Genomic DNA, 18488 nt, shown 5'->3' with positions numbered 1-18488 from the left:
ATACTGTAACAATAACATCAACTCACTTCAGGAAAAGTATATAAAGCAGGCACAATCATATTAACACTTCCCATTTGTCTAATTCTACCAGCTACAAAGTGCTTCACATTCATGATCTCATCTGACCCTCTAATCAAGCCTAGGTGCAAATTGTCATCCTTGTAAGGAAACCAGGACTCAGAGAGGTTAAGTGTTATGCTGAGGTCACACAGCAAGACAGTGGTGGCACAGATTTTCTGATTACCAGTTCATTGCTTTCTCATAGATCCTGTTGCTTCCCCATCTGTGAAATACGGAGACCTTTCCAGAGAAAGATTCCTAAAATTGTGCCATTATTGTTTATTGTTGCTCCAAGTGCTTGCAATCTTAACAAACTATATTGTTTTTCCTACTCCTGGAACTCAGCCCTTTCCCTCCATGAAGACTGGCTTCCTCAGGAAAAGCTGGCAGAAGATGTGGTTGTGACCTTTGCCCTGTTTCTCTCTGGGCCCAGACAGAATTCCTTAGGATTCCATGGAGCTCATTTCCATTTTCTAGTTCTCAATTAGAACCAGTGGGAAACATTGCTTTCCTATGGATCCCAGAGAGCTTGACTCTGTGACTTCAAAGATTCAAACACTGGAATTGTGTGACTTTATAAACTAGAAGGGGAAAACTCTAGGAGTTCCCAGGGGTGGTGGGATCACTGCACATGGTTGACAACCACTGATTTAAGATCCAGTTGAGAAGTGTGCAGGCTCAGGCATTAGACAGCTCCGGAGCTGGGGGCCTCTTCCCACCTGCTCATGTGGTGGCAGGCCCCTCACCTGTCTCTGAATTCCCTTTTCACCACATTTCTGAAATAGGGGTGGTAACAGCTGCCTATGAAATGCTTTTGACCAAGCAGCAGGCGTTGTACTGTAGCCAAGTATTACAGAACAGATGAGCTTTGTCTGAATCCATCTCCTAAGGCAGTGGTTGGCAAACTGCAGCTCACGAGCCACATGCGGCTCTTTGGCCCCTTGAGTGTGGCCACGAAGTTTCAATCGCACTGTACGTGCGCGTCCGCACGTGGTATTTTGTGGAAGAGCCACACTCAAGGGGCCGCAGTTTGCTGACCACTGTCCTAAGGCATTCAAGTGTGAAATATTTAGAGGAACACAAAATGCCATTGCTCGGAGGGGTATTTTAGTATTTATCTAGCCAAACTATCTACTCTCTAAATATATGCTCTATATACTACTCTCAAGGAGGGATGGTCCAGCCTCTGCTTGAATGCTTCCAATGACAGCAAGCTCACTATTCCAGAAGGTAGCACATTTTTTTGCTGTACGTTTCTATCAGAAAGCTCAGCCTTATAAGGAATAGGTAGCTGGTTGCTTTTAATTTTTCTTCCAGGGACTCACCAAAGTAAACCTAGCTTATACCCCCTCACTTACACCCCTTTTTAAAAATAGGATGTACTTGAAGGTGGCTTCCATGGCCTCTTCAAGGAACCCTATAGTTGCTGCTGTCCAGGTATTGATACCGTGTTCAAGGAAGGTGGTATAGGTGGCGTTCAGTCATTGGGTTTTGCCTTTGTTTCCTCCAGCCTTTGAGGACAAGGAAAGAAGCCCTTGGTCTGGCTTCCTTGCCTCCAGTAGGTACATAAAGCCAGTCCATTTTACTATACAGCTATCAGAGTGCTGCTTTTTTACTCCACAGAAGGACGCAGTAAAACATTAATAAGAAAATAAAAAATGAAGGATTAATTGAGCAAAGGATGAAAGGCTTCTATGATGGTTTTAGCACTGAGGTGGAAAAGAAAGACGCGCACTCTGTTGTACACACCTGTGGCCCTTGGAAGGGATATTTATCACAGATGGACTGGGATTCTGTTTAGTCATCCAGGGATTAGAATCACCTAGTCCCTCCCTGCCATGCACAATCCTCAAGACAGCAGGCTTCTCTAGAGCAGAATTTCAAAAACACCAAAATGAGGCTATTTATTCTATGCCCAAGGTAAAGAGTTTCTGATAGCTCAAATGTCTGACATTCTAGGATTCATTTTGTGTTGAGAAGAGTGATGAAAGATTAAAGTATCTGAGTCCAAAAGTCTGGGTTTGTGTATGGGCTCTGCCATTTCTTGGCTATAAGTCTCAATTTCTGAATCAGTAAAATGAAAAAAAGAAAAATTCTTAAACTGCTGTGTGTTGTGCGCATGTTATTTTCAGGATTAAATGAGCTAAAGTTTCTTCTCTAAACTGCATTAACTATTGTCAACTTTAGAATGACCTGCCCCCATATCCTTCTCTAGTAATCTAAGATGTTCAATGGTAGTTTGTAAGGTGATGGCTTTTTATTGGTCGCAGTTTTTTTAAAATTAGATTACATAAATATAAGTTTGAGTCTCTATCAACCAGTCAGTATATATTAAAGAGTATAACTCCAGTATTTTTATAAATATTGCAATCTTTGTAATATAGCACAGACCCACATCTATATAGCTTTGTAGTTTGCATCTCAGACCACAAGGAAAATAACAAGTTAAGCTATGGACGCAGACAATAGTTCAGTGAAAGCCTGAGAAGGGGGCAAGAGTTGGGAGGAGGAGGTCAATGGGGAAAACAAGGGAGACATGTATAGTACTTTCAACAATAAATTTAAAAAATTATATCCAACCTAGGACCTTTAATTCATTCATTTGATGATCATATTTACACATTCTCTGCTATGCGCTGTGAAGAATCCAAAGTAGTCCCTTGTCTGAAGAGCTCACAGTATAGTTGGGATATGAGAGATGTGCACATATAATAGCAATATATGTCAGCATGAAAAAAAAAGTACTACATGAAATTGACAAACAAGCTTCTGTGGAAACTCAAGAAGGGAGTAACTACTTCCATCTCCTCACTCAAAGGAGGAGAGGGAGGCTTTAGTGAAGGCTTTACTAGTTCAAACAAATAAAATTAAATTGAAACACACATACAGTGATAGAGTGTAGGAATTTCAGGTCTTCATGGGTTTGGTTCCCCGTCTCCCCAAAACTGTGTGGCTTTGGGCAGTTCTCTTTCCCCCAGCTTTCTTATAATAGTACAGATCCCCTAAAATTGTTGTGAAGGTAATACTGAATCCCTCAGGTAGTAAGAGGTCAATAAATGGTAGTTGATATTGTTATTATTTCACTCAGGAGATTGAGCCTGAGGTGAGCCTCAATGAAGAGTAAAATTGTCCAAAGATAACAATGAAAAGCATGGGTGTTTCAAGCAGAGGGAACAGTATGAACAAAGGCCCAAGTGAAGAAAGTTTTCAGAGAAATCTGACCAACCCTATGTGTTTGTTTGTATAGTGCAATGTATGGGTAATCATGAGAGTGGGAGGGGTTGTTGATGGTTGGAGGTATGGCTAAAGAAGTAGGTCACTGATCTTAGAAGGAAAAGGAATCAAATCTTGGTAGAAAAGGTGTTTCCCCCCAAAAGTGCATTCTCTCAGGAGGGTGTGCAAATCATACTAGACTCTTTATTTACATTTACTTTTATTTACATAAAACATTTTTTAAAATTCTTATTATTTATTATATACACTCCTATTAATTCATATATAAATCCTATCCCTCATTGCTTGGATCCCCATATCCAATAATTTCATGCCACATCTCCAACTGAGGTTATTCTGAAGGAGTAGAGAGGATTCTTTGCCCCAGAGAGTCCACGAGGTACCTAGACTGCTGTTCTCATTTAGTTAGTGTCTTGGATTTATGGATTGGTTACTTAGATTTAAGTAAATAAAGCCTCACAGAATAGACAAGTAGTTTTAAAATATCCCTTCAAAGAACCTGTGGATTGAGAATAATACTTATAACAAATACAAACAAACAAGAAAAAGGCAGAGCTGACTTTTCTCCTATTCCTGGCTTTCCACTGGCTACATTTCAGGGGCTAAAGCCAATGATGACCTAATCAGATATAACAAGCAGTACAACAAAAATATTTCTCAGGAAGAATGCTTGAAATATGGGTTTACACTCACTATTATTAATGATAAACTTTGGTAAGAGTGTTGACTATGTCTTGAAGTAGTAGAAAAGATAGTATGCTGTTATGAAGATTAGCAAGTATTGAAGTATTCTTTATTTTATATTTATCTTTTCTCTTATAATTTCTATTTTTTATTTATTTCTATAATGTTCATAATAGCATGGTTTTACACACCATGGGTTTCCAGACAAATCTTTTATACCTGTGGGACATCATATTCAGAGAAGTTGGGAGACTGCTGATTGGGACCATTCCAAATCATATTGGAGGCTTTTCAGCAGTGAAAGACATAGTCAGAACTATGTATGTGATGATAAACTTCCTCACATTTTTCTCAAGGTGAAATTAAGTGTGTTGCTAGGAATACAGGCTGGTGGAATCTGGAAGTGACTCATTGAACAGCTTGGCTCTTCCTCTTCCAAAAATGTTGTTCTCTCTTCCTACTAAGGTAAACCACAGACCTTCTCAAACCACCAGCAGGAGCTATGTAGGACATGTTCCCTGAGCCAGGTGTTCTCAACTGCCCACAAAGGAAGAAGGCTGCCTAGAACATCCTTCAGCTGATTTCTTCTCCTCCACAGTTCTTGTTTTACAAGAAGCCCACCCTAAGACAGTACTCAACATTGATTCACAATTGAGGTGACAGCTTGGTGGTTCCAGGCTTTCCTATCTGATGAAGGCAAAATTATAGAATGGTCAAAGGCATGGGCTCTGGAGTTAGACAATCTAGGTTCAGCTCTACCAGGTATTCTTGGACTTACCTTAGTTCGTTACTTACTTTCTTTATTCCACAGTTTCTTCATCTGTGAAGAGTGGATAACTATTGTACCTGTGTGATAATATGAGGAGTAAATTAGATGATGAGTGTAAAAGACAGAGTACAATTCTTGGCATAGAATAAATTCTCAAGGAATCTGAGTTGTTCTCATTACAAAGGAATGAATTGGAGCATGGTCTGAAGAGCCCCAGGAAAGAAACAGAAAAGGAGGCTTCCAGGAATACAGATCCTTTAATCTCCTTGAAGCAATATCCAAACAAAAATATAAATCTCTATGAAATCCAGAAAGCTTAAGAATGACAGTTGGGGGCTGGGGGTGGGGCTGAGATGGTTATCTCTGAGTCACCCTGTCTCTTTGACTCATCTGTCACCTGTGTCATCTCTGGCTATTGCCACAGCTTCTCGTGAGAAATTATGAAATAAATGGCCTGTATAGTAATGCCTGGATGAATAGGTGAACCCCAGGCATGTGGCCAACTCTCCATGCATTTTAAACAGTCTTAGGTTTAGTGGACTCTACATGATTTAATTTCCTTAAAGAAAAGAAAATGTTCATAACCATGTTCAGGAGGACTTAAAAATGCAAAGTTAACATTCTGAGGCTTTCCAGGGTGGGATTTACCCAAAGAAAAAAGATGTGGTGAGTGCCAGGAGTAAACCCAGTTTATTTATAGCCACATCCTTTTGTGTCCAGATGTAACCAAGAGCTTGGAAGATGAGGACAGGTAAATTGTGGTAACAATTAAGTCATCACACCAATAACTTTGCTCATTTATACTGGGCTAGAGAGTTTCCAAAGTGCTTTCATATGTGTTATCAGTGTTGTTGATGATGATGGTGATGAGAACTTCTTTTACTTGGCCCTTTATTAACTTCTTTCTCTTTCAATCTTCCTTCAGTCCTTGCAGAAGTATTTTGTTCTCCATTTTACACATGACAAAACAGAGGCCCAGAGCTTTTGAGGAACCTGGTCACAATAACATAGGTGGAAAGTAGCAGAGTCAAATAAACACCAAGAACTTTTAAGCAGATTCTTCTTTCCACCCTGCTACAGCTATCTCCCATTTTATTCATGTGATCTTCATAAAATATGACAGATCCCTTTGGTTGGAGGGAAGTTTCCTCTGTGAGACAGGCAGATATGGCCATTGCATTAACATTGCTTTATCAATTCCTCTGTGATAGTGTGCATTACACCATGGTGATGATTTTGTTATGAGTGTGTCTCCCACAGTATTGTGATCTCCTGAAGAACTGGGATGTTATTTAACTCATCTGTTTCCTCAGAGCCTAGCTCAGGGCCTGGTATGTAATAGATGATTATCAACTGAATGATGAAGAAATTAATGTCTCCAAACTAAATGTCCTCTATACTCCTTTATGCCCTTTCTATTCTATCTGTCCTTCTAGGCCCAGCTTAGGGTCTATGATATTATCCATATCTTCTAAACCTCTCTAGAATCATAGAACCTCAGCCATATTCTTGAAGTGTATATATCTTATCTCTTCAGTCTACTAGGTTCTTGAGGGTAAAGATTGCATCTGGTCCCTTATGGGATCTAGGCCAGTTCTAGCCAGAGTGGGTGTACGGTGAATGCCCATGCCCATGTTCACATGGTTGCCTGCACTTTGGCAAGAGCTGGTAGGACAGGTTGGTGGCAGAGCCCAAGGTGTCTTGGCAGAGATTTAATTGGTAAGAAACAGAAAGAGCAGATGGCCAGGATCCCAGTCTTTACCTGGCTTATCAGTAAGTTCCTTTCACAATCACTGAAACTGTGTCTCATGGACACTTTTGCAGATGGGGAATTCCTTAAAGCTAGACAATAGCTCTCTGAAGTGATCACGCTTCAGGGCAAAAATTATCACTGCAACTTACTTGTGTAAAGAAGTGTGAACTAGAGGTTCATTGACAGGAAGGAACAATTATAAGGCTCATTGTCAGGAAGGAACAACTCTGTGAACCAGTTGGATGTGAAGAAAACAACAAATCAGGAAACTGGGACATTGAGCTAGTTAGTGAGTTGGTGAACTAATAAGTTAGTTTGCTTAAATAAGGGATTTAAATGTGATTAAAAGTAAATAAATTAGAGAGGATAATAACTCACAATTTTACCAAGTTCTCATCTCTTCTGAACCAACAATTCCACTATTGGAAATTTATTCTAAGAAAATAGTCCAAGACTAGGAAAAGGAACAACAGAAAAGTAGCCAAAGAAAGAGTAAACTGGATATAACGTAAATTTGGAATGCTGATAAAAAAGTGAATTAGATATAATGTAATTTTGAGATGCTGATATAAATGACAATATATTCACAAATGTACTATTTTGAAGCCATTTAGCTATGTCATTATAAAGACTACATTGGAATTGTTCATTGTGTGATGCTTATGAAAAACATTAGAATGCAAAGTTATATTTGTGCTGCATGTCTAATACTGTGAGAAATACACATTTTTGGAAAAGACAGGAAAAAATGGAAATACGTGATTTATAAAGATAGTAAACTTGTAGGTGGTTTTTTATTCCATAATCATGGTATTATGTTCTTTTATAATATAAAATTTTATGTTAATCAGATAACTAAAAGAAAAACACCTTAACAAATGGTATGTTGCACCCAGCAGTCATTTCAGAGATACTGAACATTTGATTTGCTCCTTAATATGTCCTCACCTTCAAAGATAGGTCCAGTTTAGATTTTTTCACTGATAACAAGTTTTAAATTGAATATTTGAAAGTCGGAAAGACTTTGGGCAAGTAGCTACAGATATGGATATGGATATGGATATGGATATGGATGGAGATGTAATTTCCCTTGACAGGTAGACCTTTTGAGTCCTTTCCTTCATCAGACACCTTATGCAAAAGAGATGCCTATATATGAAGAGTGGAAAGATTATGAATATGTGGATTTAAATGCCCTTCAAAAATCTACGAGAGCTTGAAATTCAGGGAGACTACATTTAAGGGATCCAAGTAAGGAAAACTCCTGGTCTTGTTTTCCAATGTTTCCCAGTCACCCAGATACCACCTGTCTTTCCCAGGTTTCCTTTGTCAATTAGTCCAGGGAGTTAGCCCACTAAACATCTTAACAATTGGAAAACCTAGACATATTTGAGCTGACAGAATATTAGCAATCTGTGTTCTCAATAAGTATGAAAGTCAACAATAAGAAGGGAATCATCACAACAAAAGCACCCCTTCTCCATCCTTAAAGACACAGTTTCTATCTTTCAGGAATCCTATTTCTCTAGTTCTCAGAAAGAAATTCTATTTATATTATTATCTAGATTGTTATTTTCAGTAATCTAAAAATGTGCTACCCAATAGGATAGCCAGTAGCCACATATGTATAGTTAAATTTAAATCAATCAAAATGTAATAAAAAAATAAAATAAAAGTTCCTCAGTCGTAGTAGCCATATTTCACAAGCTCAGTATCTGCATGCCGAGTGATTACCATTGGCAGCACAGACATAGAACATTTCCATCCCAGCAGAAAGTTCTACTGGACAGTGTTGATCTGAAGGATTATAAAACAAATAGTTAACTGTATTCAACATAAAATTGGAACATATTTTCATTAAAATGTAAATGAAAACAAATATAAAAATTCAAAAATTTAAACTACTTTCGATATAATTTAAAAAATATTGCTTCAAAATATTTTGGATAGCAAAGATTATTAATTAAAATTTAAAAGGGAACTGAAAATAGGTTATAATTAATAGTTACAAAATTTTAAGTAAATACTATTTAAAATGTAATGAAATCTTATTCATTTTTTTAAAAAGTTAAACTATTTATGATGCCAGTTTTTAATGCTCACTTAGCTGAAAATGTTATGAATCTGTATTACCCTGGTCATACGGATTATGTCTCAGCCTACATATATACAAATTTAAGAGTAAAATAAATTGTTTAATTTTACAAAAGTGTTCCTCAGCTGCCATGCATAACTGTTGGAAATCCTTGCTAATTCAGAACGAGCTGGAGAGTCATTAATTAGAACAAAGAAAATGGACACTTAGCACTATTTTCTTATCAAGGATCTATGACATTTATGCTATCTGAGAGGAAGGATTTGACAAGTTGTTTAATTTCTTTTTCCTAAGTGCCTTAACCATTGAAATCCTCCCTGTTCTCTGATGCAGTTTCCACCTGCAAAGTTGGTAGTGGAGCACACCCCAAACTTTCACAGCATCCAGACACAGTTGTCTTTTGTTTCAAGGACACAGGGCAAAAGATATGAAGATCTGAGGGCAGATAGTTTTGGTCATAGGTCTGGCTATGCCAGTTCTGAGTACCGGATCCTGAATGACAAAAGTGCCATGCCTTCCTCCAACATAGCTTTAAGTTTAGCTTCTATGAACTCCATATTCTCAGAAAACAATATGATATTTCATCCCTCCCACTTTGAATGTACTGTTCCTCTAACTAGAATGCAGTTTCCTCCTACCTGTCTGGAGAAGCCTTAGTCATCCTTCAGGTTAGAATTCAAATGTCACCTCCTTAGTCACTTGTTCCTAGATTCCCCACATGGGGTTGGTCACAGCTTTCTCCGGGCCTCTAGAACTTCCTTCAGCCCTAAGTTAGAGCCCCATCATCACAGCAGACTATGATGTTATTCTATATGTCCACCTTTCTCACTAGAGAGTGAGCTCTAGTGGAACAGAGGTCATTTCCTATTAAGCTCTGAATTTTCTCTGCCCCTAACCCCCAACCAAGCACCAAGCACAATGCCTAAGATATAGCAGGCTCTTAATAAGTCTTGAGTGTTGATGAATGAACAAATAAAAGCCAAGGGAGGATGATCTTGAGGACTTGGTTTCCTGGGAAGAGACTTGCCCTCAGCACCCACAGCCCACTTTGAGCAATGTCCCATCCATGGCATTGAGCCACTATCTGGGGCCATTGCACCAGCAGGAACTTAGGGTGGGGCTGGTGTAAAAACAAACAAGGAAGACAAGGAGTGTGTTGAAACCTTAAAAATGTTCTATTCCTTGGTGTTCAAACTTGCCACACCTTCTAAATCAGTTGGGTTTTTATTCTGGTTTCCTTAAAAGATCCATTGTAGGTATCAGGCTTTGGGATCAATGGAGACAGGGGGATGTACAATTGGCTTCCATTTTTAGCTTTTCTCTTTGTGAGTGTGTTTGTCGTTTTAGACAGAGGAAACCCTGACCTTCCCCTGTTTTAATTACCTAATTATTTTGACACTTTGGGCTGTTGCATCACCACAACACATTGTTTTGTCAGGATACTGCACTGGGGTGTACCTAGGCTAAGGCAGATGCAACTAACAGGAAGCAAGTTCTGACAGCCAGGGAAATGTTGGGCAGAGGAAGAGTTCCAGGGGAGGGTGGGAAGGGTGGTGAAAGGAAGAAAGAGGGAATGTTTGCTACAGTGAGAAGAGAATACCTTGGGAAAGGTAGCAGCCAGGTTAGCAAAACTGGATGTCTCCCAGATTGGTCTTTAAGGAGACAGTGCCTAAGCAGGCAAACTGGTATGCTTACAGGTCCCTGAAAGGAGCAAAATTAGAGAGCTCAGATTGTCATTCTAGGGACTACATCTGACAGAGACATTCTTCACTCTAGAACTCACTTTCCTTTCTTTAGAAACAAGGCCAGATTTGAAATTTACCTGGCAAATCCCCAAATGCTCCTTAAACACTCTAGAGACAAAATAGGAGAAAGAACCAAACAGTCATAAAGTCCTTCACAAATAGGACCATTCAAGCAGGATACTGAAAACAGCCATGGTCAGAGTATTTGTCAAAATTGGGTAACACAGCCCTAGCAAAGCACGGCCCAAGGAAAGTTTAATTCTAACCTTTAGTATTGTAGATGGAGGAACCAAAGAAGCAGACATTGTAGAGAAGCTAAAAGCATGACAATGCAGAAACTTGAGGGCAAAGCAGTGGGTTGCAGTGATATGAGCCTGAGGTGAGGCTCAGGACACCTGGGTTTTAGACAAACTCAGCATTTATTACTTTACTAGATGTATCAACTGTAGAATAAAAGGATAAATCTCTGTGGGGTTCATGTCCCTTGGGGTGTGGATTCAGGGTTATACAGCAAGATCCTGGAGGCTACTGTTAAGTATGATGGATCTTCCCTGAACATTCATTTTGCCTGATGGCAAACACTTTAAAACATTATTTTTCATTCACTTGCCCACTAAATATATATTGAGCACTTGTTACATTTCAGGTACTGTTTTAAGCAGTTTTAATATCAAAGGAAACATGGCTATTTTATGGACCAATAAGCATAATTTACATGATGTAAGGTAAACAAGGGTTCTTAAAATTATTTTTAATATACAGGGCACTTCTAGTTGTGTCCATACACTCTCACCTCCAATCAAATAATGCGTATTTAGTGTACTTTGCCCCGGGCACACTCCAGTGGATAGTTGTGCCAGGGGTCTTAAACACCTTTTCAGCAGATACAGCCTATACTGTCACAAGCACCTGGAATTAAGCAGATATTTGTTTTTGACAAGTTGGACATTCATATCCACCAGTCAAAAGTAAGGGATGGAAACTAACTTTTAATAAGTACTACTACCTGCCTAGAGGTAATAAGTGGATCAGCTTTTATAAAACAACTAGAGGCCCAGTGCATGAAATTCATGCACTGGTAGGTTCCCTAGTGACTGCTGGCTGCCAGCTTTGGTCTCCTTCCCTTTCTCCAGCCACCTGCCACTGCTGGGGCCTCCCTCCCTTCTCCCAGTCACCTGCCACTGCCACCGCCACTGGCCAGGGCCTCCCTCCCTTCCCCCTGCCGGCCCCACCCCTTGGACGAACTCCCCGACTAACTCCTGGTCGAGGGGACAATTTGCATACTATGCTTTTATTATATAGGATTTCATGTGATCTTTATGACCATCCACCTGAAAAATCAGTGCCATTGCCCTCATTTGAAAACTGTGGAGAGGAAGCAGAAGCTCAGAGAGGTTTAGTTGTCTGTTCAAAGTCTCACTGCTAATAAATAGAAGAGACAAGATTTCATGCTGCCTGCTGCCTTTCTCTGGCTCCAAACCAATTTTCTTCTCACTCCACCCGCTGAAGGTGATCATGTCACTTTCCCCCCTGATATCTCTCTCTGTCTCACAGCATAGCAATATTATTTTAAACTCAGGTGCTAAGGATATAGTATTAGAGAGAAGATGCACATGACCCAATCCACAGAACCACAGAATGTCAGAATTTGACAGGATGGTAGAGATCTTTCAAAACCCTTGTTTGTAGAGAGGAAACCTGGACCCTGGGCTATAAAGCAAACATTTATGGGAAGAAGCTCTGATGTTGACAAGACATCAATGTCCAGATCTGCCCTGTATGCCTGGGACCCAGAAGTCTCTTAAACTTCCTGAGATTCACTTTCTCCACAAAATGGTATTGAATGGTGATACAATGCCATGTGCTGAAGGCTATCATAAAGCCTATATAAAATCATGTATGTGCATAATTTTTAAACCCTATCTTAAAGTGCTACAGATGTCCATGACTCACCTCCCAGGACTCAGATTAAGCATCCTGACTCCTGGTTAAATAGTCTTTCTACTGCCTCATGGTCTGGGATTCTCCTTGTTGCAGCAGAGAAGTTGCAGCTGCCTCACTAACCTTCAGAATAGACTCAAATCCTTTGCAAAAGGAGTGGATGACCATACACTCTTGTAACCTGAGAAAATGGAACCAGCCACCCATGGTCTATCCTTACCATAAAATGCCCCTGTGGGAGGAAAACACACAACACAAACAGCATGGTTAAGTGCCTGGGGGAAGCTGGGCACTGTATCCAGAACAGCTAATCATGGTCCCTGCCCTCCAGGAGAAAGTTCAGGCGAGGGGAGTTTCCCCAAAGGAGGTGACTCACTCAGGGAATGTCACTTAGATATGGCACCTGCCAGACCAAATCTGTTTTGATTACTACAACATCAAACCTATAAACAGTGGGAACATGGTGTTTCCCCCACCTTCACCCCTCAGTTTCTCTGAGCTCATAGGCAGAACATTCTGCAGGGCTGTACCAAACATGCCCCATTGCCTCCAGCTCCTGAGGGTGGGGGAAGGGCTCTCCAAAGTTCCCCAAGTGCTGGCCTGCTATCACCACACCAATCCCAAGAGAAGAAATGTGCAAAACATTCACCCCCTCGTATCACTAGAGAAACCGAAGCCCAGAAATGACTCAACATCTGCCTGTGAATCAGTATGATAAATCACCAGAACCCAGGGATCCAGTCTCAGCTCCTGTTTCTCATGCTCAGCCACCAGGCCCTCCATACTCCATGCTTTGTGGCCAGGCTTTCATAGGCTAGTACACATTAATAGGCATTTTACACAATGTTGATCAGTGTCTAAGACACCAACTTACTTCTGTCTGAGTTCCTGTTTTCTCGTCTATGAAATGCCGGGGTTAAAATTAGATGATCTCTCAGACGATTTATATTTCTATTTCCAACTTGTATGTTTAGGCAAGCTGAGTACCTTAGGTTGGTAAATGAGAATAATGAAAATAGAATTAGGAAAGTAGGGATCCCAAAGATTGATGAAGAACCTCCCATTGGGAGTGTGGGGGTGGGAGGCAGTTATAAACGAGAGAGGTGTGAGAGATAAATCCTGCCCTCACAGAGCTCACAGCCTGGGGCAAAGTAACATCCTCACCAAGAATGGAGATGATATTCTCAAGTGAAATAAGTCAGATGGAAAAAGTCAAGAAGCATATGATTGCACTCATGTGTGGGATATAAAACAGAAAGCAACAAAGACTCATAGACAGACAACAGTATGATGTTTGCCAGAGGTAAAGGGAGTTGGGAAGAGATAGGATAGGATAAAGAGGGTCAAATACATGGTGAAGGAAGACTTGACTTTGGGTAGTGAGCATACAATGCAATATACAGATGATGTGTTAAAGAATTGTGCACTGGAAACCTATATAAACTTATTAACCAATGTTACCTCAATAAATTTAATAAAATTTAAAAAAGAATAGAGATGAAAAGGTAGTGCTGCTCAGTGGAAAGAACCTCCCTAAACTTGGGAGTTGGGAGACCTGCGTTCCTCTGCAGAGGCTGACTTTGCTGGAGGACTGACACTGGGAAAATTATGTCCTTTCTCTGGACCTTATTGGTTTTAAGTCATAAATGTCCATTCTTCTACAATGTCGTGTAAGGAAGGTCTCTTCCTTGACAGGGGTTGAGCAGGAAGATTCTTCTCCTATTGCCAGGGATTCTTTCTTTAAAACATGAGTGTCATGGCTAACATTGCTTGTTATCTGCAGACTTTCTGAGCAGGCCATGGCCTTAGTCCTGACTCTGCATGTACAGAAATGTATAGAAACCTGAGTCTCTTATAGACCTTGATCTCTTCTAATTTTTTCAAACATGTCTCCTTTTCCTTCCTTTCATTAATATTTTAGGTCAGATAACTTGGAAGAGATTGGAAGAGACCTCAGGGTCTTCACATCTTGATCTTTCTCCATCTCCACATATACACATCCAGGCTATGTCTGAACAGCCCTAAGAGCAAGGGTCTCACCATCTTCCAAAGCTGCCAGTTCTGTCTGGGACAGTTCTATATATTAGGAAGATTTTCAAAGGAAAGATGACAGCTTCTTGATTTAAAACCAACCTCAATGCTGGTGGTCAGCTCACCAGCTATTTCCTTGGGATCTGTCTCCAGCCAAATGGTTGGGTTTTCCCCAGGAGGAGTATCCTTCCACACAGGTCATAGGTGTGGGTGTGTTGTCTAGGCTGGTGTTCCCACCTCCAGTCCTAAATCTTTGCCTTTACATTTTAGGCTTATCTTGACCATTAAAAAAATCCATAGTAACTTGTTACATTTTAAATAATGTTTGATTTTGAGATTCCTCCCCCCCTCACACTCCATTTTCTTTCAGAGAGTGCAACTCAGTGGTTAATTCCATACACTAATTTCATACACTTGATCAGGTTTAAGTCTCACCGTGATCCACGTCTAATTTAGGCATCCTCAGTAGTGGTGTTAGTTACTCTCTCTGAATCTCAGTCTCCTAGTTACATCATGAGTTGGCAAATTGAATAAATAAATTAAATAGTTTAGATGAAGTGGTTGTCCTAGGAAGAGGTAGTTGTAAGAAGACCTACTTTTCCTTTCAGTTCAACTCTACTTAGCATCCAAATCCACCTCTCTGCAGCAGCTACCATCTCTTTAATCCTAGTTATATCCTCTGGGACCATGCAGAATAGGCCTAAATCCCTCTTCCATGTGGCAACCTTTCAAATATTTCCATTTGACCACAACCCCTTCACATGGCAAAGGGCCTCACCAGAGAAACTGAGGTGGGATAAAGGGCATCCAGGGCCTCACCACAATCTGGAAGGAGAACCAAGAAATGCTGACTTCTCTGGCCTGGAGTGACCACTCCAACATCTGCCTCCAAGAGGAGTGGGCTGAGCCAGGTCTCCTGGAAAACTCGATTCTGGCAACACATGACATTTAAGTGTTGAAACATGCCACTTAGATGTAGCATTAGCTCATGATATTGCTTTCTAAATTTTCTTAATTTAGAAGAAAAGCACAGCTGCTAGAATTTTTAATACAATAATAAGTATGCTGGTGCAATAAAGGTTTTCAGGAATTTTTCCACAAGGGTTCTGCACTCAATTGTGTAACTTTTTAAAAAAGTATTCATGTAAATCTACTTTTTCCTATTATTCAAAACCTTCTTTTAAATTGTTTTCTAAACTTTCAACCTTTAAACTATTGAATCCTTGTGTGACTAATGTACCCGACTAGTTGAAACCATTTTTAGGACAAGACAGGATTTCAAAAATGAACAAATACTTAGACTGCATTACTGTATTTATTGAATGAAAATCCTAAAAAATCTACTGGCTACCTTTCTACCTGCTTGGAATGAGCTCACTGGATTAATGCAAAATATTATTCTCATCAGCCAGTCCCATAATGTATATCATAGCAAATTTCATGACTCTGGATGCTTTCATAATTGGACTACTATGACTAGAATTCCATGGTTCTATTATGTTACTTTCTGTGCAATAATAAAAATTTCTCTTTCTCATAGTAGAAAGCCTGGTCAAGGTAGGATCAATAAAAAAACATAATAAATTTTATTTCTTCCTTTTTTCTTTACCAATGTCAATGCCCAATGCATTGATTACTTATCATGCAGGATCAATCTAGTAACTATGCTTATTAATCATCTTTATTTGCCTGCAAAACTTTTCACCTGGTGTTTGCCCAATAGATTCCAAGAATGCCCAGAAATTGAACCTTTCAGACTTCTGGACTTGGGACAGACGGAGTTCTGGGCCAGTTGCCTCTAATAATAAGCAGCATTATCTCTTTACCCCAGTACAGTAATGTGCTACATAATGATGTTTTGGTCAGCAACGAACCACATATACAATGGTGTCCCATAGGTTATAAAGGAGCTGAAAAATTCCTACCACCTGGTAGCTGTCCTAACATCATAGTACAATGCATTACTCATGTGTCTGTGGTGATGCTGGTGCAAACAAACCTACTGTGTTGCCAGTCATATAGAAATATAGCACATACAATTATGTACAGTGTATAAAGTTGACAATAATCATAAACATGTTACTGGTTTATGTATTCAGCATACTATACTTTTCATCACATTTTATAGTGTACTCTTTCTACTTACAAATTTTTTTTTGCTATGTAACAGTATGCCTGTTACACTGGCAGCAGCCTCATACATCTCATGTTACTGCATCTCTTGATTGTATCATTTCTCTTGTGCTTGATTTAATCTCATGTTGTTTTGTTCACCATCATCCCTAAGCATTCACACAATGACAAAATTTCTCAGAACGTATCCTAGTCATTAAGGGATGCATGGCAGTATAATAAAGAGATATTATTAGTTTCTTTGTGTGCTATGTCATGGAAGGGTTTAGGAAGCACTGAGCTTCATTATAAATTTTAGGCCTTTCAAAATGCACAGTATAATTTTAATATTGTGGAGACAATTGAGATTGGCCGCTTTTTGTTTTCTTCATAAAAACAAAATTATTTATTATTATAAATAATTATTATTTATATTAATTAATTATTATTAATTATTATTATACTTATGTGGAAACCTTTATTATTATTATTAATTATACTTATTATTATTATTATAATATGTATGTGGAAACCTTTCTCTTCCATGTGACTTGGTGACCAGGAGTCGATCATCCCTGTCTCACTTCATTTGCCACCTGGAGAAGAATGGTTATAACTTAGAAGACTTGGTTACAAATCTAAGGATCTCTCATGTAAAATAGGCAAAATGTCACTACAACTCACTTCTCTCACTGCCCTGAAATAGGCCCTACCTCAGATCCCATTCATTCAACTCAACTGGAATTTCCTCAGAAGCCTTTTCTGACTCCTCACATTCCTTCACTCAAATTAGAAATAATATCTCTATTCTCAGAATCCCTGTAGCTCTGGTTCTGTTCATTTGTTACAACATTTAGCAATTTTTTCATCGTGGTCAGTCATATGGTCATAGCTCTACTGGAATGTAAACGTTTTGGGGGGGGCGGGTAATGTCCATGTCTTATTTTCAATATTCCTTAAAACTTACCTGACAGGACTTGACTTACACAAGAAAGGCACTCAATCAATAAACCAAAGACAAATTAACTTAACACTTCTCTTTGCTTGGGCCACAAAAAATATATATATTTGATTAGTTTGGAAGTTTGAATTTCTTTGGGGGAACATTTTGGGAAGGTTTCAAAAATTTCTGAAAATTTATGGCAGCTTAGTTTTAATTTTAATACCATGATCTAGACAAAAACACATGAAAGCATTAAACTTTGCTGTTAAGCAGAGAAGTACAAATGAAAACAAATTTGAAGCATGGTTTTTATAAAAGTAAAAAAAGACTTTAGCAAATAGTCAATGCTTGAAAGAGTTGTGGTTAAAAGGGATAATGGCATTTTAAAATAACACACACACACACACACACAAAATACACAATAGTATGCAAGAGTCATAAAGCTGCCCAGGCATATTTCCCCGGTCATCCCATTCATAGGAATTTTAGAATTTATACAAAGGTAACAATTTAACGATAACAAAAACAAAAAGAAAAATATGCAAAATGTACACAATGCCACTCAATATACTAGCAAAAAGCAATCAAACAAACCAAAAATATCAAAGACAATTCAAATGTCTCAAAATAGAGGAATAGTTTTATTAATTATAAAACATTGTCAAAAATTATATTATCTAGTCATTAAAATACAAACTTTAAAAAGAAAATGTTTATTATATAATGTTAAGTAAAAAAAAAATCAGGCCACAAAATGAAATGTGCATTATGCATGCATAATGAGGAAGACAAGAAATAGACAAGAATGTAAGTAAAAAAAAAAAAAAAAGAAGAAGAAAGAAAAGCTAACACCAAAGAATTGAATATGGTGTAGGATTCTGGCTTGTTTTAAAGCCATTACATCATCTTTTCAATGACAGACTACATTTTAAGTAATTGAAAACAAAGTCTCATTAGCCTTGTCCTTGTATAAATTCCCAGAGAGAACACATTATTCTTATTTATGTCTACCTCTGCTACTTGTCTTTGATTTGGACCTGCTCCATCCTCTTCTCTCACTTCTCACTCACCTCACTAGACTGGAAAAAGGCCCTCACCAAACAAGGAAGCTAAAGGCACCA

At 38.9% G+C, this 18488-nt stretch overlaps 1 long non-coding RNA gene across 2 annotated transcripts in view; it reads right to left on the bottom strand.

Annotated features, from left to right (window-relative positions):
- LOC111825112 overlaps positions 1-18488 on the bottom strand; it is a 50544-nt gene that overhangs the window by 705 nt on the left and 31351 nt on the right. Inside the window, exons 1-2 of one of the 2 annotated variants that reach the window (XR_002828218.1) lie at positions 12294-12484; positions 4757-4824 (exon numbers count right to left, since the gene is read on the bottom strand). This is a non-coding gene — a long non-coding RNA (uncharacterized LOC111825112). Of the gene's footprint in view, positions 1-4756; positions 4825-12293; positions 12485-18488 lie in introns of those variants that run through there. The other variant, XR_002828217.1, reaches the window with a different exon arrangement.

The sequence above is a fragment of the Myotis lucifugus genome, unplaced genomic scaffold (genome assembly GCF_000147115.1).
Source record: "Myotis lucifugus unplaced genomic scaffold, Myoluc2.0 scaffold_14, whole genome shotgun sequence".
NCBI classification, from domain to species: Eukaryota; Metazoa; Chordata; class Mammalia; order Chiroptera; family Vespertilionidae; genus Myotis; species Myotis lucifugus.
Note: the sequence above shows the minus strand (reverse complement) of the source record. Positions and strands in the feature narration are given on the sequence as shown.